At 39.5% G+C, this 24177-nt stretch overlaps 1 protein-coding gene across 2 annotated transcripts in view; it reads left to right on the forward strand.

The window, feature by feature from the left end:
- The window catches only part of AFAP1L1 (actin filament associated protein 1 like 1), a 902653-nt gene that overhangs the window by 416934 nt on the left and 461542 nt on the right, over nt 1-24177 (forward strand). The gene's annotated exons all lie outside the window — the stretch shown is intronic.

Raw genomic sequence — 24177 nt, forward strand, 5'->3', positions numbered from 1 at the left:
GTGAATAGCACTGGGCCCAGGACAGAGCCTGTGGGACCCACTGGTCACTTCTCTCCAGGATGAAAGGAGCCATTGTTGAGCACCCTTTGGCTTTGGCCAGTCAACCAATTACAAATCCATGTAACAGTTGCCTTGTCAAGCCCACATTTGACAAGCTTGTTTGCAAGAATATCATTGGGAACTTTGTCAAAGGCCTTACTGAATCAAGATTACTATATCCACAGCATTCCCTTCATCTACCAAGCTGGTAATTTTATCAAGAAAGAGATTAGATTTGTTGGCATGACTTCTTTCTCTGAAACCCGTGTTGACTTTTTGTGATTATGGCATTGCTTTCTAGATGTTCACAGACTCTCTTTTTAATGATCTGCTCTAGAATCTTTCCTGGACCTACAACCATTGATTCAATGCTGGTTTTGATCAGTCTGCATTTGCTGCAGCATAATGTGGGCAAGTTTCTGTGTATGTCCTGATTGAAGAGATCATTGGATCAGCTTCCCTGTCATATTATAACTTTGTTGTGCCTTTGCTGCTTTGAAAAATGTTTAGATCAGGATCAGTGAAGCGATTGTCTGCTTTGAAAAATGTACAGTCCAAAACCGTATATTGCACTATTCTATCATTTTCTTTTGCAAGCTAAGGTTCCACAATACTAATTGTAGAACTATCCATTATTGTCACTTCTTACAATACTGCAAGCTAAAACCATGGATTCTCGTGAGTCTCCCAGGAAAGGTCCAAATCTAGTGACTCAGGCACACTATTCAGACCAATGGCATAGAAATTCAATTGATTTTTTTGTTGTTGTTTTGCCTGTAAAATTTGATACTCAGCTGCCCTAATACTATTGGATTTCCTGTCATGCTTTTTTCATGTTGCTACTCTATGCAAAGTGTTTCCTTTGATAAAAATCTCATTGGGCCCAAACATCATTTCGGAAAGAGAGCCCAGTGCAGTTGTGTAAGATGCTCACATAGATGCATTATTCCAGTCTGAATATGCTCAGTCACAATTCTGAAGTTACATTGGTTGCATTTCTTAACTTATACCATGAGGCTCACACTGAGCTTTTCTACAATGGTCCAACTTCTCCCCCCCCCCCCCCTTTATTTTTTCTTTAACATAATATCCAAGTTGAACGAGAAACCTATTATGCCAGTTAAACTCTTATAACAGTTTGGTAGGTCTTAATAAGCATATTCTGTCAATGTGGCTTCATAAATATGTGTATGATTCATAAACATGCCAATTCACTTTAGAGATTATTGTTTTCTGGGCCTTTTTAATTGAAAATCATTAATTAGCTCCCTGAATTCAATTTGGTGGCTTTTGCTTCTTTGGTTAACCTCCTAATGTTTCTGGCTGCATATTTTGTAGTTTTAGCCAGACAGGAGAGACATATTCCTCCTTATTCATAACTTTTGCATCTTCACTGAGCTCTAATATTGTTTAGCCACATATGTCCCATTTTTCATCTGTGAAATTTTGGAGGGTTGGATGCAGTGTGGCCAAGTATGTATTTTTAAAATCTATTTTTAAAAGTTAAGCAGCCTCAGAGTGATGTGCAAATAACAAATTACTAAAGTGCCATTCTTTACATAGTCATGTTAACAGTCCATTTAAGCAAACCAATAAAAAAAAAGAACAAGCATTATCAAAATAACCACCTCTTGAACTCCTAGCTATTTTCAAACCATTTCTGTTCTAAAGCATTGAAAGGCCATGCCTCCATTCTTAGCCTTTTGGCTCCTTCTGCTGTTCTGTGACTTTGGTTGCATCCACACTGTAGAAATAATCCAGTTTGACACCACTTTAACTGCTGTGGCTCAATGCTATGGAATCCTAGGCATTATAGTTTGTTGTGGAACCAGAGCAGAGCAGACCACAGTTGGTCATAAGCTTTTCTTTTCTTTTCTTTTCTTTCTTTTGTTAGCTGTTTCTTGACGAAATGAAACCAGGATCATGCACACATGACAACTGAACAATTCTGTGTTCAATTAAGCAGAAAGATGCAAAATTTTCAGAGAAGGAATTTTTTTATTACCAAGATAATCAGATGATTTTTCATTTACAAATTGACAGAATGTTCTATGAGGCAGAAAACAACAATCAACTTTTCCTGTTAAATGTTAGCTTTGAAGAACGATGTATTCCATCATTAGCATTTGCTGAATCAATATGAATAATCTGAAGTAGCTCCAAGCAGCAGGGACAGGTTCTGTTTACAGAGGGATGAATATTGATGCGCCCTTTGAAAGTGAAGTTAATTTCACACAGCTAAATCTTCTCCATTTGAAAGGGAAAATACAATCAGGTCTTGCAAGTGAAAATAAATAATTTGGATCAGTCTGTTGGTTGACATCTTAGAAAAAGCAACATAGGCCCGATCTAGATGGGCCCATAGTGTGCCCTCGTCACATGCTAGGGGATGGCCGAGGGCGCACCGCCCATACGTGCCTCACCCCTAGCACATGATGAGGGTATCAAAATGGTGGTGCCCTGTACACATGGGTGCTGCCATTTTGATGTGACAGACGCTTAGCGTCCGCACGTTGCGCCCCCTTGTGACATCACAAGTGTGCCATTGGTGCACTGCAGCGTCACAAGGGTGCTGCAGAAAGAACCCACTTTTTGCGGGTTCTTTTTGCCGCGTGAGGAAGCCGCACGGTTTGTCTGCTGCAGCTTCCTCGCGCAGCAAAACAAGGTGCCAGCAGACTTCCCTGCCATAGTATATTAGATAAGTCTTCCTCAACCCGGAGCCTTCTAGATGTTTTAGATTATATAATTCTTGACCATTAGCCTTGATGATGGGGCTGATAAGGGGTAGGTAATTAAGTCAGTGTAAACCAACCTGTTATTGTTGCATGGCTTATTTCTGATTTATGGTTATTTCTGATTTATGGTGACCCTAAGGAGACTCCAAGTGTTTTCTTGGGAAGATTTATTTAGAGGTTTGCCACTTCTTTCCTTTTAGAAGGCTGAGAGTGTGCAACTTGTCTAAGATCATAGTATCAGGAATGAAGGAGAGATGTAGCTATGTCTCCAGGACAACTGAGCAAGTAGAGCCACTGTAATGTTCCATTGGTCCCACTGCACAATGGGCATCACTGCACTATGAGGCCAGTTGTGCAACAACATTCCATGCTCCAATATACATCAATCACAGTTCACTAAAAGGGTTGCATATCATATCAGAAAAGTCCCTATGTCATAGTAAAGTTATGATGCAGGATTTCAGCTAGGAGTTATAGTTCAGCAAAATCTGTATGTATCAGGTTGGAGGGCACTATACTAGACATCCCCAACTCAGTTTAAAACAAGTAACAAAAACCTTGTCAGTGTTGGGACATCCCTCATGATGTGCAGCTTTTAGTCTTGCTTTGCTGGTTATCTGAGACTGACCAGTAGTGCATTTAGCTCAACATCTATCTCCAAATTTGTCTAGCACTAAATGCCTATGAAAACAGACTAAGGGCTCAAATAATAATAATAATAATAATAATAATAATAATAATAATAAGTCATTCACATCTTATTGTTATTGTGTGCCTTCAAGTCTTTTCTGACTTATGGTGACCTTAAGGCAAACCTATCATGGGGTTTTCTGGGGCTGAAACCTGCCTAAGGTCGCCCAATGGGTTTCCATGGCAGAACAGAGAATCAAATCCTGATCTCCAGAGTTGTAATCCAACACTCAAGCCACTACACCACACTGGTTCTATATCTTGATGCCCTTCAAATTTGTTGGATTGTAGTCTTGGGGTGATATGGGACCTTACCGCACAGGAGCTCTGCGGAACGGGCTGAGAACAGAATGGAAGGGGCCTAGAACGAGTGGGGAATGAGTGGGGGATGCATTTTCTGCACACAGAACTCCCTCACTCATTCTGTTCCCTTCCCTTCCCGTTCCATTCCAGATGGGGCTATTTTGAAAACTGTTCCAAACAGTTATCAAAAATCGCCTCCTCTGGAATGCAATGGGAACGGAAGAGAGTGGAACGGAACGAGTGAAGGACTTCCTTGTGTGCAGTAAAATGCATCCCCCACTCATTCCATTCCCTTCCCAGCCCCTTTTGGACTGTTCTCAGCCCATCGCAGGAGCCCTGTGTGGGTTTGCATGAGGGCACTAGAATGTGAAGACTGTGTTATCATAACACACCAGTCTCATTTTGAATACTGCCCTAGGAAACACACATTAATATTTTGCTCTTCTTTGGGTCTGACCCATCCTAGTTTGTTCATATTTGGTCAGGACCCAGAGGTTCTTCGTACAACAGCTCTCTCTGTATATAGAATGAGTGATGGAAAGTACCTTCTTGAAGCATAACATAATGAGGGGAAACAACTACCAACATGACTCTTGATCTGGAATGCAAAGAACAGTTGCAAATTTTCACACCTTCAGTGTGAAATTTGTCAACTTCCTTAAACTTTTTTGACCATACGTGAGAGTGATAAGACCTGTGCTTTCCCCATTTCACTGGGGTTTGTGTGCGTACATGCACAAACATAAAACAATTCACCATATTCTTCATAAAACACACTTTGGGGGTTAAAAAAGCCTCTGGAAAATATTCACACAAAATTCTCCTGAGCTACCAAAAAAAAAAAAAAACCCTCAAAATCTATCATAGCATGGTTCTTTTGAGATTTTTATTTTTTTTCTGTACAAGAGCAAAGTAAGTAAATCTGTATCTCTCTGCTCCTGACACAGCAGCATCACTGCAGTACAATCATACCACTATGTAAGTACTGATGAATGAGTGATGACTATGATATAATACCAAGACATTGCAGACTATTGCAGTGCACACTGGGAAATTTTCTAGCTACAACCTTTTATGGGAAGCCCCAGCTTTTCGACATCTCACTTTTCAAGGACTTGCTTTTTCAAGCAGGATGTGCTCTTTCATCAGTTATTCTTGCCTACAAGGGTCATTTGGGACTGCTTGCCTACACGCATGCATCTGGTTCAAGGCTTGCCTACAGAAAGAGTGGACTCCTCCTTGAATTAATAGAACTTTGCAAGCAATGAAAGAGTGGGCTTGTGTCAAATTTTCTTCCTATGGGTAGTGGTGTCACTAGGGTTGGTGTCCCCTGGTGTGTGTATGAGAACTGCCTTCCCCCCCCCCACCTTCTGAGTCCAACACCCCCACAATTCCAGCCCTCCAAGTCCCGTGCCCCCCCCCCCCTCATTCCAGGCCATGCCAGACTTGGAAGGCAGCCACCTTCAGGTGAAAATCCCCTCTGGGGTGTCACCCGGTGCAATCTGCACCCCTCTAATGATGCCACTGCCTATAGAGGTTCAATTTAGAGTGCTTGCAACATGCACTCATGCTGCTTGCAAAGAAAGCTGGAGAGGGTGCTAAACCACTACACCATGCTTACAGTTTCACTGTACAGTATTTATGCATATAATGCAGTATATATAGATATATAGATATAGATATAGATATAGATAGATATATAGCAGTTATTAAGCTTTTGCACACATTGAGTTGTTATATATAGTGTGTTATTTACATTTTTGGCAGGTAAAATCCATTTGCAAGTTTTAAAAAATCCCAACAACTGGGTTCCATTTTTCAACTGATTCAATTTTCTGATAGTGCTCCAGTCCCTAATCTGTCAGATAAAGGTTTCCGATATAGTGAGCCTTCTGGTATAGTGAGTGTGGGTTTCTGGTATAGTGAGCCTTCTTGAAAGAATTGCCCATAGCTTTCAGACATTTTTATTTTTGCTTGATTCAGTTAACTTTAACTTGGGTTACTAGCTCATCTGCAGACATCTTCAACACCTATTTTTCATCACAGGTGATAGATAGACATATTGACAGAAAGACCTTGTAAATAAAAAACAGAGGTGGAAAAAGAAAATTTAAAGCTTCTAAGTATTCATCATCTGTAATGAGGGCAATTTAAAAAATCAACACTATAAAAATGACTTTTAATAAACAGTCTGTTTTGATTGTAGGCAAATCAAAATGAAACCTGTTGCAAAGCAGTTACTTCAGCTCCACTCCAGATGTCTAGTTGCTTTTCTCTTCTTGAAATGCCTCTTCCAACATCAATGTCTAATTCTGAAGCCATTAAGATGAAGTGTTGGGAATGCTCTCCAGGTCCCTATCAACTCATCTTAAGTAAATGGCTGTTATTACAAAATAATTCACATTGCCAAAGTCACATGCCCTCTGTTCTTTGTTCTTCAAGCAGAGCTGGGTGTTAATTTCCCCACTTTTGTTACATGTGGGTGGACAGACCAAAAGCAAAAAGGCAAAGCACCTTACCATGAAACAGACAAGTACTGTGAGATATTGTGGAGAACAAGCACACAAAAGAGAGAAACATGGCATAGTATCTTCAAAACAGAGCTTAAAACAGAGTTGGGGGATTGGCCAGAGGATTCTGGGGGTTGTCAGCTAAAGGAGGCACGTCTTCAAAGTCAACCTCAGAGCATATAGAGTATATTCCAAAAGCTGATTCATAGAAATCCTATTTTAGGTTTGCTTATTTTGGTGTGGAGTGGAGGGCAAAAGTCAAAGTTCTTCCACTTGGATGTTTTCCAGATTAAACTGCAACAGTCAGTTCTTAAAAGATTATTTGTGACAGCTTTTTGTATCTTGTCATAGTGTAGTGGTTTGAGCATTGCATTTTGACTATGTCAGAGAGGTGTCTCACAAAACTACAGACCTTAGGATTCTGTAGGATGGAGTTATGGCAGTTAAAGTGGTGTCAACATGCATTATTTCTACAGTGTAGATGCACCCACCTGACTGCTACTTTCTAGCCCAGAGCTGTGATGCATAAAGAAGCCTAAATCCCTAAGAAGACTTCTGATTCATTGGACTCCAATCCAGACCAATTTTTCATTTCATTTTGAGACTTACATTGTATAGTTATTTGAACTGTTCCTATTGCTTTCTCTGTGTCTTTCCCTCTTAAGAATTACATTCTTGTCTGCAAGAATGACTTTTATTAGGATTACATTAGTTGAATGGTAAAGAATTACTCATTTTTTTTAAAAAAATTACTGTTACTGCTGAGAACCAAAGACTTCACAACAATATTCAAAATATTTTTGAGATATAATGTGCATGGCATGGTGTGGTTCTGTTAAAAAATTGTTAGGTTACCATGCCATTTTGTTAATAATTCAGTATCTTTAAAAAGAAGAAGAAGAAGAAAAGAAACAAATTTGATGGATGGGGGAAAAACTGAGAGCATTCTACACAGATGAACCACTTTTAGTTACAATTGTTTAAGTAGAACAATTTTCGGAGACCACAGTCTGATGCAAGCACCACTGAACATGCTAGGACTTATGCATACATTAAGCAGCAGCACTACTTTTATTAATAATGCTTAATTAAAAAAAATCACTTTACATAGGCTCCAAATGCTATCCTTCCTGTTTGTTACCTAAAGCTGCATCCGCACTGCAGAAATAATCCATGTTGAGCCCACTTTAAAGAACATGGCTCAATGACATGGAATTCTGGTAATTTTGTTTGTTGTGGCACCAAAGCTCTCTGACAGAGAAAACAAAATATCTCACTAAACTACAAATCCCAGAATTCCATGGCATTGAGCCATGGCATTAAAAATGGGGTCAAAGCGGATTATTTCTGCAGTGTGGATGCAGCATAAGAAGTCTGAATAGTGGAACAAAACATAAATCCAGAAACCCCTGCAGGAACATGTTATATTCCATTACATCTGAATAAATGTACTGGGGATTAGATCAGCAATCAGGATGCCTTTTGCACAACATAATTGCAGTGCTATGACTCTGAAGATCAGGGATTGAATCCCAGCTCACTCATGGAAACCACTGGGGTGACCTTGGACAAGTCACACTCTCTCAGCCTCAAAAGGTGGCAATGGCAAGCTCTCTCTAATGAAAACTGCAAAAAAAAAAAAAAAAAAAAAAAAGCCCCGTGACTGGGTTGCCATAAGTTGGAAATGATTTGAAGGCACACAACAACAAAGAAATGACTCTGCTTGAATTTCCATGGGTCCTTCCTGTGGAATCCTGGGATTAGCAGTTTAGAGGGAGGGACCTTCAAAATCCTCAACCAGGGAGTTCCTCTGGTGCCTCTGATCAAAATGTGAACCCCAGAATCCCACAGGAGGTAGCTGTGGTAGTTAAAGTGGAATCATAACATTGTGTTTGTGTAGTGTGAAAGGGTCTTTAGATACACCTTATGTGAACTGAACGTTGCTTCAGAAAAACTCTACTTCTGCACAAGTCAATAGCCTGTGTATACAGACTGTACCTTTGTTGAATGAAATGGTCCTGAGTTAAGAAGACTATCATCCAAAGCACTACTCCACAGGAAGCAAATGACAAAACTGATGAGTGTTTTGTATATATTTTTGTGCCTTCCCCATGGCAAACATTTCCTTTTATCCTTAGTGCTGCTCTTTTCCTACCATTTAGTAGCAGGAGATGCTTCTATCTTTCTTTTTTTTAAAAAAAACAAAACAAAACCCTCTTCTTTCTGACAATGATAACAAAGAAAACAGTACAAAGAGGTAATTTCTTTCAAAGGAACAACTTGAGTGGAGCGGAGGGAGGGGGAGAATGCCTATAAGCTTTAAACGGATATTTAAATCATACAGAAGCATCTTTCTGTTCACAACTTCAAAAGGGTTCCTTTACAGAAGCAGATCTACAAAGCATCTTCCTCGCCCTTGCGTGCCATCATACAGAGGAAGCCCACTAGACATGAGCATCCTGAATATCTTATTACCAGTGAAATGCAATCAGGCAATTTCCACAGTATTCCCTAAATCCCTTTCCTGTTCAGAGCCTGTCATTCCCAAGGTTCCATTAGGTTGGTGGATGGTATTTTTCCTGTGATCTTCTCTCAAAGCTTTCCCTCTTCCTTACATTATCCTGATGCCTTCGTTCCCTCATTAAAATTCTGGAGAATGCATATGTTTCCTGATGCAATAAGAAGTTGTCCATAGCATGCAAACTCAGTCGAATGAAGCATTTCTGAGCATTCAACTGCCTGGTTGGAGAGGCTGCTTGATTTGTTGAGTTATTTCTAGCTCAAAAGAAGATATCACTGGAAACAGCACTAGTCAGTGAAAAGGCATAGATTTTGCTTGGGCCTTTAAACAGTTAGTAGTTTGAGCCCTGGACAACAGCTCTGGAGATCAGGGTTTAAATACTTGCTTGGGCATGGAAACCGATTTGGTGAACTTGGGCAAGTCACATTCTCTCAGCCTCAGAGGAAGACAAAGGCAAATCTGCTCTGAAAAAAATCTTTCCAAGAAAACCCTGTGATAGGGTTGCCTTAGGGTTACCATACGTTGAAAATGACTTGAAGGCATATAACATACAAGGAACAATACTGTGTACAAAACTTACATGTATTCAGAGCATAGGGTCAGATGACTCCATGGAAGTGAAGAGGAGAATGCTCAATATTTTCTTCCAATAAAATAAAAATAATGGGAACCTACATCCTAAGGGTCCTGCAAAACAATCCAGCCATAGCTCCACATTCTCCTTTAAATCTGGGATGCTCTCTGAAAAGAGCAATTTTCTCAGTGCAGATGGTCTTAGTGTTGTCAGGCTATTAGACACTGAAACATATTTCATAAGAGCACATAAAATGTGAGAAAATAAAGAGAATGTAAAATATGTCTACTTGGGACTTCTAGAGGAGTGATCCTAAATGATGGTTCACAGGAGCCCTGATGATTTTTTTGCCACGTAATTTGTACATAATATTGTCAGACGCATGGCCCAAGTCAATAAAAAGAAGTGCCAGGGATAAAGAGCTACAGATAGATCAGAAATTAAGATGATACTCTCATGGTATTTTCCTCCAATAAAAGAAAAATAATGGGAACCTAAATCCTAAGGGTCCTGCAAAACACCCATAACTTACCCTTCTTCAGAGTGATTTATTTTGTGGAATAATTTGGTCAAAACATTGTGAACACCACAGAACTGACCTCCTGTAAAAAGCAGCAGGGTAAGGAGTTATGACTGCCTGACCTAGCCAAGTAAACCTCTGTCCTATTTCTCATTATGTTGCTGCATTGATCCAAAGCCAGACAGTTTTATTAGGTATTTGTGTGCAATAAAGAAAAATAGGGACAAGAGCCAAATCAATAATTTATAACCATACATTTTTATGTATCTTTTTGTTATATACAAGATCTCTCAAGAATGAGGAGTCATATTCTCCTGGTATTAATGCAACACTGGCATTTTCTACTAACTCTACATAGACTGTCACATCTCAGAATGCAAAGGTCCACTCAATCCAACTATCTGCATTGTGCTAGATCTGGATTTTTAATGTAACAGGGATGCCTAACACTATTCAGGCTGCAGGCGAACACAGTCAGAGCTATATTGGGAGGTATAAAATTGGAGTCCCCCACATATTCCTTCCCCCATTTTTCTAATTTGTTTTGAGCACCATCCCATAGAATCATAGAGTTGGAAGAGACTTCAAGGACCACCAGGTCCAAACCCCTGCCATGCAGGAATACAATCAAAGCATCCCCAGCGATGAAAGAGGCAGTTGCAGGCTGCTTCTAAGGGGTAGTCTGTTCAGCCCCTAAATACCAGGAAAATGGGATCACTGCTGCACTTCGGTGCCTGTAATTTTCCACACCTGTACAAGAAAAATGTTGCTTGAAGGGCTATCTTACAAATGATTAAGGTGATTTGGGCCCTCTTCAGACCAGCCTGAAAGGCCGGCCTTGGGGCGGAGTCAGGATGTCACAAAATTAGTTAATTTGCTGATGATACATTATTAACTATGAAAAATTTATTGGACAGACTGGGAAAAATAAAAGAACATTTAAAGATATTTGGCAAATTGACAGAGTTGCAGATTAATTGGAATGAATCAGAAATGATGATATTTAATTATACAAAAGAAGAGGAATCTGAATTTATAAAACAAAAAAGCTTAGAGATAAGACTAAAGTAGTATAAATATTTAGGAATAAATATAACGAAAGATTTAAAAGAAATGGAAGGTAAGAATTTGGTAGTATTAAGCAAAGAAGTGGAGAAAAAATTGGCAGAATACAAGAAAATCCAACTATCTTGGTTTGGAATAATAGCATTAATCAAGATGGAAATATTACCAAAATTAAATTTTTTATTTAGAATGATACCATTAAAAGTGTCGGAAACCGAATTGAATAAATAGCAACAATTGATGAATATATTTTGTAATGGAGGGAAAAGAACGAGATGAAAAAAAACAATTTTGGTATAAAACACAAAGAGAGGGAGGGTTAGGCCTTCCCAATATAAGAGGATATTATGAGACTAATCAATTGAGATATGTGATAGAAGGTATGTTGGGTGGGACAGATTTAGAATGGCTGGAAGTAGATCTAGAGGAAGTAGATATGAGAATATGGAATTTTTTAAAGAACTTTACTAGGAAAGAAATAAAAATGATTGGAAACCCACTTATGAAAAATATAATAGAAATATGGTATTGACATAAAAAGGACTTTATGAATGAAGACTCAATAATAAGACCAATAACAATGGAAAAGAAATTCCCCCAAAATTTGAGAGGATTGTTAGATAAGGAATTAAAGGAAAGGAAAATAAGAATAAAGAAGACCAAGTATAGTTTTGTTATCATTATATAACTTAGAGAAATGGAAAAAAGAAGAAGAAGATTTGGTAACAAAGTTTGCTTAGAGCAGCTAGATTAATTATAGCAAGGTATGGAAAACGAAAATAACTGTAGAAGTGAGGACTGGTAATAAGAGGTATGGAATTAGCAATTAATGATAAATTGACATGTAAATTGAAAGCAAAAAAAAGAAACAATTTTGAGGGAATTGGGAAGAATTTATTGAGAAAGCACTGAGAAAAGAAGATGGAAGATTACCTCCACAAGATACTGAAATTCTGGATGGAATATAAGGATGGAAATGGCTCCGGGGAAGGGGGGCACTGAGGGGAAAATAAATAAACTGTTAAATGTAATAGAAGGTAGGAATAATCATATATAAAAGATATGTATTGTATATACTGTATTAAGAAATATTTTTTAAAAAAAAGATTGGCCATGACTCTTCTTTCACACCTTTCAGTGAGGTCATATCCTCTTCCATCGCATCAAAGGTAGGGCTGGCACAGGTTTTGTGACATTATACATGTCCCAGAGGTTTCTTGTATCTATCTTTGATATTTATGTATGCTTTATGTGTTTTTGTTTTTAAGTAATGTCTTAGAATAAATGTTCTAACTGATTGGTTCTTATACTTTTTAAAATTTATGTCACATAATCTGCAGCTATTGTTTTCACTTCTATTTTAAGCCACTTTGAGTACAATTCGGGGCAAAAAGTGGGAGACAAATCAATAAATAAAGAAACAGATAGAAACAATTGGGGGTCACGAGTAATGGAGGCCACTACCACCATCCGCTCCACCACCAGCACCACCACCAGCAGCAAGTCCTGTCTGAAGCAATCACTTCACTCATTCTAATATTACAGCCAAGCTTGGGAACTGAAGAGTAGAGTGTATATATCCTATATAAAAACTTTTATACATTTCTGTAGATATCCTCATAAAGAGATGAAAAGAAGTCAGGTTAAAATGCTCTCTAGGTGTGTCAACATCAGTCCAGAAGCATTGGTATGAAACTGGAAGAAGGAATAAGAGGAGTTCAACAAGTCTGAAATTGGCCAAAACTGTCAGAGATGTTTATACTTGCAGAATGCCGTGGGTGATTCATGAATTTCAAGTCCCTTCCTAGCTTCCATTCTATTCTTTCTTGCCTCTCAAGACACATTATTTTATCAGATTTGAACAACTTGTCTCATAGTTCCGTAGTTCACTTCCAACTTTCTGCCTCAGTATTAGGATGTGATGACAAGAACAAAAGAAGATATTTAAATTGCAGGTTTCAAACCCCCCTAAAATCTCTGCTTTATTAACCCAACTCACCATAATTTAATTGTCCAAAAGCCAGCAAAAGTTTTGTTCTGTCACCACTATATGGCAGATGTTTTCTTGTTAATTAGTAACCTACGGTAAATTAAAAATGGCAGATATATTCAGCTGCACTCTGAACACCACTTTGGCTGTCACTATACACCAACTGTTGTGTGAACCATATGGAGTAAGTAGCACTACGTATTTCTAGTTGGATACTGCCCCAAAATCAGAGCTTGGAAAAAATCTATTTTAATACCAGTATCAGCATCATTCCACCATCCAGCTTAGTCACAGACTGCTGATGGGGGGATTCTGGAAGCTGCAGAACAAAACATGCTTCTCAAGCTTCAAAGGATGCATAAAGTGTTTTAAATAAATAAACTAAGATGATAGTTCAGCAGCAGCATCAACAAAGTAACAAACACAAGAATTAACTACAATTATAATAAAGGCAGCTCAGTGAATTCCAATGAAATACACTAACTCATGCCAACCTTCCCGTGCAGCCTCTGCTTCAAAAAGCAACTCCAGGTGGTTAGGAAAAATGCCTTAATGTATGTTCAGATAAAAGTCGTTTCAAAGTATTTTATGAAAGGAGAGAAGAAACCAGCATGGCTCTCATTGTACTCCATCTTACCCATCTCTCATTCCTGGATAAATTTACAAAGTACATACATTAGCTAGCTTCTACTCCTGGAAAAAACAAAAACTAAACTAAAGAGATGAAAAAATTAGGTTTTCTAAAGTACTCTCAAATTACATAGTAACTGAATAAAAGGAATTAAAAATGTCTATTCAACTACCTCCCAAAATACTGTGCTTTTTCATCTGGAACAAAGTGTGTAGATTGCACATCCATGCATATAAGCCCACCCACATAATCAAACACAAAATGATTATAAAGAAATGTAGCTTTCTAAACACCTCTCAAATTACATTATAAATTGAATAAAAGCAACTGAAATTATTACTTCAGCCACTCTCCAAATTATATACTATTTGATCAAGAACATGTTTTATTTAGGAATACACATCTACACAATGAAAGACAATCACACAAAGACACCTACTAATACAGCTTGCCATTCTCCCAGTACAGTCCTTAGGCAGCCAAAATACCATTGCCTACATACAGGAGAGATGTATAAGCAGGCATGCAACCATAACGTTTGCAAAGACATGAAACATCATGACAGGAGTAAAAGACACCAAAATACAACACCCCAGACTGCCCAATGAAGACCAGACATACTCCATGGGTACAAAATAGTAATTGACTCTTGGCCTAGGAAATACCAAACTGGGAGGAAATGGGATGGGATGGAGCATGTTGTCAACAACATCTGGCACACCACACATTCCCCACATGTTATGGAAACCATCTCAAATGAAGTTTACTTGTCACACTACACCAGTTAAAGCACTTTGATCCCACTTTAAGTGCCATGAACTCAAACTCCTAGTACAACAAAGCAATATGATATAATAGGCATCACTGAAACCTGGTGGAATGATCTCAGAACTGGAATGTAGAAACAGACGGGTATACCCTTTTCAAGAGAAACAGGCCAAACAAGAAAGGAGGAGGAATAGCACTATATGTCAGGGACATTTACAACAGTGAAGAGATCCAAGACATCAATCCGGAAGCCAGCTGGAGAGCATCTGGATAAAAATTAAGGGGGAGGGAAACAGCAAGGAGTTATGGTGGGAGTCTACTACAAACCCCCAAATCAGATGGAGAATGGATGATGCCATCTAGAACAGATGACTATACGCTCAGGAAGGAGAGAGGAAGTAGTGATGGGTGACTTCAACTATCCTGATATTTTCTGGAATTCAAACTCAGCCAAATCCTCAAGGTCTAGCAAATTCCTCACTTGCCTTGAAGACAATTTCATTGTCCAAAGGTGGAAGAGCAACAAGAGGTCAGCTATTTTAGATCTGATCCTAACCAACAAGGATGACTTGGTTAATGGGTGCAAGTGGTGGGATCATTAGGTGGAAGTGACCATGTTCTCCTAGAGTTTGTTTTACAGTGAGAAAGGAGAAGCCAGACATAGTCCATGCATTCTAGACAATAGGAGAGCAGATTTCAGAAAATTTAGAGAAGTATTGAGGGTGATTCTGTTTTCAGAAATACTAAAATAAAGGGAGTTCAGAACGGATGGGGAGTTTCTCAAAGTGAGATACTGAAGGCACAATTTCAAACAGTTCCAGTGAGAAAGAAAAATGGGAGTTGTCCCAGAACCAGGATGGATGACTAAGGAACTTTCAACGAACTAAGTTTAAACAAACATGTATAAGAAATGGAAAAATGGGGAATCACAAAAAAGGAATTCAAAGAAATACCAGGCATAGTAGGGGTAAAGTCAGAAAAGCTAAAGCACAGAATGAACTCAGGCTTGCTGAGAGGTTAAAAGAATAAAAAGGGCTTTTTTGGATATGTCCGCAGCAAAAGGAAGAAGAAGGAAATGGTAGGTCCACTGCGTGGAGAAGATGGCAAAATGCTAACAGAAGACAGAGAAAGGCAGAATTACTCAACACTTCTTTGCTTCAGTCTTCTAAGAAAAGGCAAAGGGTGCTCAACCTGAAGAAAATGAAGCAGAATGGGGGAATTTCAGCACAGAATAAACAAAGAGATAGTACAGGAATACCTGGTTAATCTAAATAAATATAAGTCTCCAGGACCGGATGAACAACATCCAAGGGTATTAAAAGAATTGGCAAATGTAATATCGGAGCCATTGGCAATCATCTTTGAAAACTCTTGGGAAACAGGAGAAATCCCAGCAGACTGGAGGAGGGCAAACATTGTCCCCATCTTCAAAAAGGGGGAAAAAAGAGGGATCTAAGAGTCAAAGTAGACCACAAGTTGAACATGAGTGAACAATGTGATGCGGCAGCTAAAAAAGCCAATGCAATTTTAGGCTGCATCAATAAAAGTAAGTGTCTAGATCAAGAGAAGTAATAGTGCCACTGTATTCTGCTCTGGTCAGGCCCCACCTGGAATATTGTGTCCAGTTTCTGGGCACCACAATTCAAAAAGGACATTGAGAAACTGGAGTGTGTCCAAAGGAGGTGATAAAATGGTGAAGGGTCTGGAAACCATGTCCTATGAGGAACGACTTAGGAGCTGGGGATGTTTAGCCTGGAGAAAAGAGGTTCAGAGGTGATATGATAGCCCTATTTAAATATTTGAAGGGATATCATATTGAGGAGAGAGCAAGCTTGTTTCTGCTGCTCCAGAGAACAGGACCCGGAACAATGGATGCAAGCTGCAGGAAAAGAGATTCCACTTAAACGAGAGGAACTTCCAGACAGCAAGGGCTGTAGGGCTGTTCAACAGTGGAACACACTTTGGAGGTCTTTAAGCAGAGTCCATCTATCAGGTATGCTTTGACTGAGATTTCCTGCATGGGCAGGGGTTGGACTGGATAGCCCTTGTGGTCTCTTCCAACTCTACGATTCCATGGTTGTATGATTATATGATTCTATGTGTAGTGTGAAAGACACTACAGGACAGAAAAGCACTGTAAAAAAAAATTTTTTCAAATAGGAGCTGGTGAACAGATATTTTTTTCTAGGCTTGTTATATGCTATTGTGGATGCCCTTCCAAACATGGAAGCCACAGGATCCTGGCTTTCTCTCTCATTGGCGCATGTATCTTCTTCAGTGGCTAGCAAGCCTATCTTCAAAAGCATACAGTGTTCGTACTCAACCATCCACCAAATTCTCAGTAATGGCAGGGCAGCACTGCCAATATAGCTTTTATAGGAAAGGAAATAGGGGAAGCGATGACAAATAACAATCATTTCTGGCTTGGAAAAAGACCACAGTCACCAGAGCCCTTGTCAGGATTCCTTTTCTTGTTGCCTTCAACTAAAAGTCCTTGCTTTATGGATATGGCTTCTTGAGTGAAGCCAGTTGAGAATGGAACGTGTCAGTAAATCATTCTAGTCTGGTCTCCAAGCTCATGTATACAATTATTATTATTATTATTATTATTATTTATTATATTATATTAACTTTATTTATGAAGCACTGTAAATTTACACAGCGCTGTACATACAATCTTTTAATTAGATGGTTCCCTGCCCTCGGGCTTACAATCTAAAAAGACATGACACAAAAGGAGAAGGGAGTGGTGGAGGGAACGGGGATGAGGTCCAGCAGTTACCTCTACCCCAAGGCCTGGACCAAGGCAGAGGGCTGGGGGAGGGCTTGGCTTCATAATGGATGGTTAACCTTCTTCCAGGGAAAATACATACTCTCAAGTAGGAATACATATACAGTACATAGAAATACAGGAAATGGTTCGATAAACAGTCACCAAAAGAACATCAAAAGTAAGCGACAATTATGCAATGCCTGGGAAAGCTTCTCTGAACAGGATGGTTTTCAACTCCATTTGAAGCTGGTTAAAGAAGTGATGGCTTTGCTTGTGGGGGAAGAAGGTTCCAGGAGTGAGGGGCAGTGAGTGAAAAGGGGCGAATCCGAGATGGGGCAGAGGAAACGGGGCTGAGACAGCAGACCTTTTGACACCAGAACGGAGGGCCCTGATGGGAAGGTGAGGAGAAAGAAGGTCTGATAAGTAAGGAGAGGCCAGACCATGGGAGGGCTTTAAATGTCGACAGCAGGAGCTTAAACTGAATGCGGAAAGGGAGGGGGAGCCAGTGAAGGGATGCCAAGACAGGAGAGATTGGTCAGAGCGCTGGGCAGTTGTGATAATGTGTGCAGCTGAATGCTTACTCAGCCCCCCACAGTGCCTAGTCAATCCTCTTACATCCTTCTCTGCATTTGTTGACACCATCTCTCAAGTCAGCCAGCCTGCCTAGGGTGGTAATGCCCCCTCGAACAACTTACTTGTTTTTGCTGTTCACGTTTGCTTGTCACCCGAGCTACAGTTTCATCTCCCATGAAACTTTCAAAACCACTGAAAACAAGTGGTGCAAGAGAACAAGGTGGCATACCACAATCCCTGCTCACAATGGGGCAGAAGGCTCTGATTTTAGCAGGGGTAGTACAGTGTGTTGGAGATATGCATCTCTCCAGTTAGTGCTACACAACATGGACATGGCTGCCTGCTTCCATGACGTGTATATCTGCAGAACAGGAAAAAATAATATTACGACCCAGACTACGGTAGGCTGGTTGGAAAGTGTTTCCCACTTGCCCATCTTCAGAGGGGCTGGAGCTTGACAAATGAGCCAAGCTAGATAGAACTCTGCCTCTTTAGTAGCCCTGCTATCCAGGTGTTGAGCTGGCAACAGAGAAAATATGTCAAGAAGTGAGGTGTGGATGTGAAAATACATTTCTGTTTTGCGCACAGGTTGTGGTCCCTGACTCCAAGGTTCCACTGCATATGGCTGTAATTATGTAATTATTAATACATACAGACATTTTTATAAATTGTGTATAAATTGTTATTGTGTCTTATCTATTTATATTACGAATGATTGCCGTAGGTGTAGCTGCTCTAATAATTCAATCTTCAGCACTGAAAGGGCTGTTATCGGCTAATCAGATAACCTGTAGAAAAGATTCTCTTAGGCTTCAGTTGTCCGTCAAGTAACCTAATAGAGCAGAAGCAAATAAAAATTGTAATTAAAGGTAGATTCTTGATAACTAGGGAAAAGATGTGTGCTTCATAGGCGACCCATGTGTAGCCTTTTAAATAATCATTTTATGAGCCAACAAAAGCTGTCTTGTTAAATTTGAATGTGCTTGTGTCCCTAGATAAGACCCCAAAGAGAAAGAGAAGATCTTTGCCTAGAGGCTATTTTACACTACACAGTTACAGCATACGATTCCACTTTAACTGCCATGGCAAGATCCTACAAAATCCTAGAAGTTGCAGTTTAGGGAGGGGCATTTGGAAAAACTCACCCAGGGAATTTCTCCTCTGTCATCTTATGACAACTGTATTCATTTCATAGGGTTTTCTTAGCCAACCAAAAAGCTGGGCCAAAGCTAACAAAATGAATTTCAACATGGAGAAATGTAAGGTACTGCACTTAGGGTGGAAAAATGAAAAGCACAGATATAGGACCCAAGGCAGCTTACAAATTGTTGAACTGTGATTCAGCACAAACATAAATTGCACTGAGTCAACAGGTTTCCTCTTGAGAGTATTACCAATAGGATTTAGGCCTAAATTTGCTCCCTGAAGAGGCTGCCTCAGGATATTGCACTACATTTTAAATCTTTCCTTGATATGGAAGTCAAGCTAGTGTTTGAGTTTAAAATACAAAATGCTTTCCTGAACACCAACATCTACTTTCCTGAAGAAAGCTTAAGGTACCTTCAGAGAGATGTCATACTGTGCATTTGGCATTTTTGTTTCTGCTTTGCAAACAAGTACAGGAGACTAGCTGGTATATGGACCTGAAGCATATTAGAATAAGGTCACATGTGTGTTCCTCCACTATCTCAATAAACAATAAACAACCTGCAATTAAGTGAACAAATGGAATACTAAAAAGTCAACTATAAAATTCATACATACTCTGAGGCTCAGACAATGCAATGGCTGGCTGAAGAGAAAGGGATGTGTTGTTTACAGTAGTTCCTGGCAATGGGTCCTGCTTTTGTTCTTCCTGTAATATGTATTTGTTTTCTTAAGTGACAAGGCCTCCCTATGCATTTGGAGGGAATGATGAGGAAGGGCCTTGTTTCCCTCAGCCACACTGAAACGAGGGCTTGGCTGCAGGAAGACTTCAGGATACCTCTGAATACTTGTCTGTGAGTTCCTGCAGCTTCAGGCCACTGACTTGTAGTTTGTGCAGCAGGAAATGTTTATAAATCAGTTGCTAATTTTTCTTGCGAAACACTGACAATAGGGAAATGTGATATCAGCAGATGCCAGCTCATCTGATGCCTCTTTCTAGGTTGGTTTCCAGATGGATGGCTCAAGTTAGCAGTTAGAAAACATTGTGCAGGCACTCCATCTTTGTCTCCTCAACAGATTTTCCCCACAAGTAAAAAGATGGAAGAAGCAGTGGGGTAAACAAAGAAAGGCAATATGCAAGGGACTATAACATGTAGAGCCCCAATACAATTGAGTGAGGCAGGGCAAAGGTTGGAGAAAAGCTTCATCTGGAACTACACAACTATAGGAGTGTGTCACAGCTCCATCCTAAGGGCACGTGGATATATGATTTGGTGAGTGACTTAGACTCTCCACCAGAAAACTCTTGTGCCACTACAGCAAATTCTAAATCCTTCATCAAACAACTAATAACCGGATTCCATAGTACAGAGCTCTGAAAGTTACAATGAAATGACATTGCCATAACTATTTATACACCTCAGGTCACTCCCTGTATTCTGTTCTAGCTATGCTATCTCATGACCAAGGCTGTTGAAACATCAAGTCACTTTTCAGCCACCTTCACTTTTGTTAATCACATTTAAATAGAGAGCATGTGAAAAAAAGTAGTAGTTTCTGCACTTTAATACAGAACATTGTATTTTTCATACTTCATACAAAAAATTCATCTTGGCATTATAGGATGTCCATCCACCTTTTACAGGAAAAAGAGCTTGCTGTTTACACAATATTTGGATGGGAGCACCTGGCTCGATCTAATGCTCAGCTAAATATCTCCAAGGATAGAACCCAGAATCTGCTTTTCAAATTATACCATAGTTAAATTAAACATTTCACCATCCATCCATTTTTTCCAACTGATCTCAAACTGCTCTGTCTCAGTAAAAGTTTTTTTTCCCCTGATTGACATACATTCTCATGGAGAAATTGGAGCCAGTGCACAAGTGCTATTTTTCCTCAATTGATTTTAATAAAGGCAGTTGTTGTTCCTGAACTAAGGTCATAAAGTACCATTTAATCTTTAGTTAAACAGCAGCCTTGCCATTTATTGCAGGTAGCTGTCAATCAGGATTCACCTGGGAGTTAGTCCTATTGTGTTTACTCTAATTTAACCTCCATGTCCCATAGTACAAGTGTGTGCCTCTATGCCATATAGCCACAAATAAGGCATACACTGATTTACACTACCTGATTCACAAGAAATCAGAGCTATTTGCATACATACTGAATTACTGTAGGCTCACTGAGGTCAAATAGCTTAGGAGAGGACATACATTTCCACTTAGGGGCACTGTATGGAATTGATGGAAGACAATCAGCACCCAAACCTGCACCAAAATGAACTTATTTAAGACTGTCATAGCAGTTAGTTAAGCTGAACCAGGCTCTATATTCTAAGGTACACTGGAGAAAAATGATGCTGATTCAGACTGCATCTGCACTGCAGAAATGATGCAGTTTGACACCACTTTACCTGCCATAGCTTCCTCCTATGGAATCCTGGAATTCTCTTTGACAGAGAAGGCTAAATAGCTCACAAAACTACAAATCCCAGAATTTTATAGCATTGAGGCATGGCAGTTAAAGTGGTATCAAACTTCTGCAATGAAGGTTAGACTTCAGGCTATAATCCTATGCATAATAAACTGGGAGTGACTCCCATTGAATCCAGCAAGGTTTATTTCTGTATGGACATGTCTAGGATTGCACGCTAAAGCATTTAGGCCTAGACATCAACATCTGAATGTCTGGGTTCTGAAGCTTGGAAAGGCTAGTGTCCCCCAGCTTGGCGGCGTTAGTTGAGGGATTTTGGTAACTTTTCCAAGCTCTGCTGGGTCACCTATGGTGGAGTTTAGGCAGAATTACCAGAGATAATTTAAGAATGTCATGAAGGTATACATTAGTAAAAAAATCACATGGTCATCTTTTAAATATTTGATAGTAAATAGCACTCATTAGCTCTGTTAATGATCACTCAGTATCACAGAATCCAAAAGCTCACTGAGCTGAAGAGGAAGTGTGACATATGAAAGAAGAAACCATGTGACATACACAGCAAGGTGTAACTTCTTGGACTTTCATATCCGTGCCAGCTCCATGACTGATTGTCAATCACCAGTCTAGATTTTCCTTAAATTGCACGCTGCTGTGTCAATGCTTTTCATAGAAAAACTCAAAAGCACCAAGACTGAACAATGCATCGACGTTCCCAGAGACAGCTGTCATATTGTGGACTAAGGCCTCCTCTTTGCTCACACATTTCCAATCCAAACACTCTGCTTCAGAGCTATGCTCCCGTTTTCTGCTGTGGCTGACCTTTCAGAAAAGTGCAATGAAATACGAAGCCTTGTAGTCTTCCCTACATGCACAACTTGTTCAAGCCAGCCAGAAACTGGTCTTCCATCTACAAGACGGAGGTAAAGATTTATTTTCAGAAAGGTCAGTGATGACGTTGGTGGGTAGACCAACGTATCGCCTTTAGTGTTGGGCCGGTGAGCTCTTAGCTCTGTTGCTGAATTAGAAGAAAGTAAGCTCTCTAGAGATTGGTCTGGAGCCAAGCTCACTGTTTTGCTCCTAGTGTTTGGGCATTAATTTCAGTTTAGATTCCCATTCGTGGATTGTCTCATGACAGGCTGCATGTTTAAATGCTCTTACTTCCCCACCCAGTCACAGTGTGATGTTATTAAGCAACAGTTATAAGAATTGTTGGCACATAGGCTACTTCCTATCACTATAAAAAAAAAGATTCCTGTTGCCAAGTTTCTGGTCCTTGCTTCCTGCTTTGTGAGAAGAAAGATCCCCAGGGAATGCCATGGACCAGAAGTGATCACAAAAAAATTAAATCAAGCTAATGATGGAAATCAGGACAAAGCCTAGTTATAGGCCACATCTTGCCTATGGGAGGATGTCTTCTTCTGCTTCAACTGCCTCAAGTACCAGAGATATTTTTTAAGCCAAGGAAGGAAGGATATTCCAGAGCCTTTGTAAGTCGCCCGTTCCATATGGAACTGTTTGTAGGACCAGACACTATTTCAAATATTTACATTGGGTTGGATCCAGACATATCTGAATGATCTTCTTCTCACATATTCAAGCTTTCTTGCAACCTCCTTCCTTCTGCAGCGATTTGTGGTCAAAGAAAACCACCTTTGTGGAGTAAAGACGTTCCACAACAGTGTCAGATATGCAGGCAGGCAGCAGGGTGGGGTGGGATTGGCAGAAATTAAGTATCTCCTTGCCTTAGAAAAAGGTACCAACAGTTGTGAGACTTTCTTATGAGTATCCTACAACTCCATCTTCCTTTTATGGCAGACTTTTGCTTGTCTTGGTTCCACACTTTTCTTTCTGGTATCCTTTCAAATATTTGAAAATGCACATGTTATCAAGTACTCATTAGAAAGTTGTATAAGGGAATGATTTGAAGATATTCCATCTTGCATGGTGCATCTTTGCATACCAGTGGGTTTGATGTGAATTAGATATTGCCAGTGGATCAATTGTTCCTAATCCAATTTGCTTCTGCTCACACTAGCAAATCTATTTTTTTTCTTTTCAGATGCAGACACTTAGGACCTTCAACCATGTAACCTAATCTATAGATCCTTAAAACTCTCTATTTCTAGTAACTTTTCCTTTTGCAGTCTTTCCCATCTATTCATGTTCTTCCTTGTCAATTATACACACTCCTATTCGAAAAAGATTGTACACATGTTGAATTAGAATTGCTGCAGTTTTGTATTTCAGAGTAAGAGTCAATCTGTCATACATTAAGCAGAATAAAAGTTGGTAATTGATCGAACAGGAGAAGCTTGTTTGTAAAATATTTCAAAGTAAACTATTTTGTCAGCTGCTGTATGAGGATATGTAATTGTAGAAATCTTCCATATGCAACTGGCAATGTATTAATCAACAGAACCATGTTTAGGCATTTCAAATCATGCTTTCACACTATGCTAAACGGTGCTTCTGCAAATTGATTGTCCTTCTTCCCAGTTGATCCAATTAAATTATTAATTATTTCTGGTTCTTGAGAAACTGAGAGGCAAAACCAGAGACTAAATTGGGTACTCCCAATTTTCATAATTCTTAGTCAGCCTGGGCAATGATAAGGAATTAGGGAGGTAGGAGCTCATCAACCTCTGGAAGGCTGAAGGTTTCCCTCACCCATATGTTTATATTCCCATATATGTACTACAGCTAAACTGTTATGGTTTACAGGAAGAAACAAGTATATAATTAAACTCTTACTGGACACAGTTGGTCGATTCTCTTCTTTTTGCTAACATCACAGCTCTGTAAACTCTAAAAATGTGCATATGGTTTGGGTTTAATGTACAGGTTTATCTGCTAATTTTATGGGGATTGGAAATCCAAGTTTGAATGGCTGGATAGCATAA

This window comes from Sceloporus undulatus, chromosome 2, assembly GCF_019175285.1.
Source record: "Sceloporus undulatus isolate JIND9_A2432 ecotype Alabama chromosome 2, SceUnd_v1.1, whole genome shotgun sequence".
In the NCBI taxonomy this organism is placed as follows: Eukaryota; Metazoa; Chordata; class Lepidosauria; order Squamata; family Phrynosomatidae; genus Sceloporus; species Sceloporus undulatus.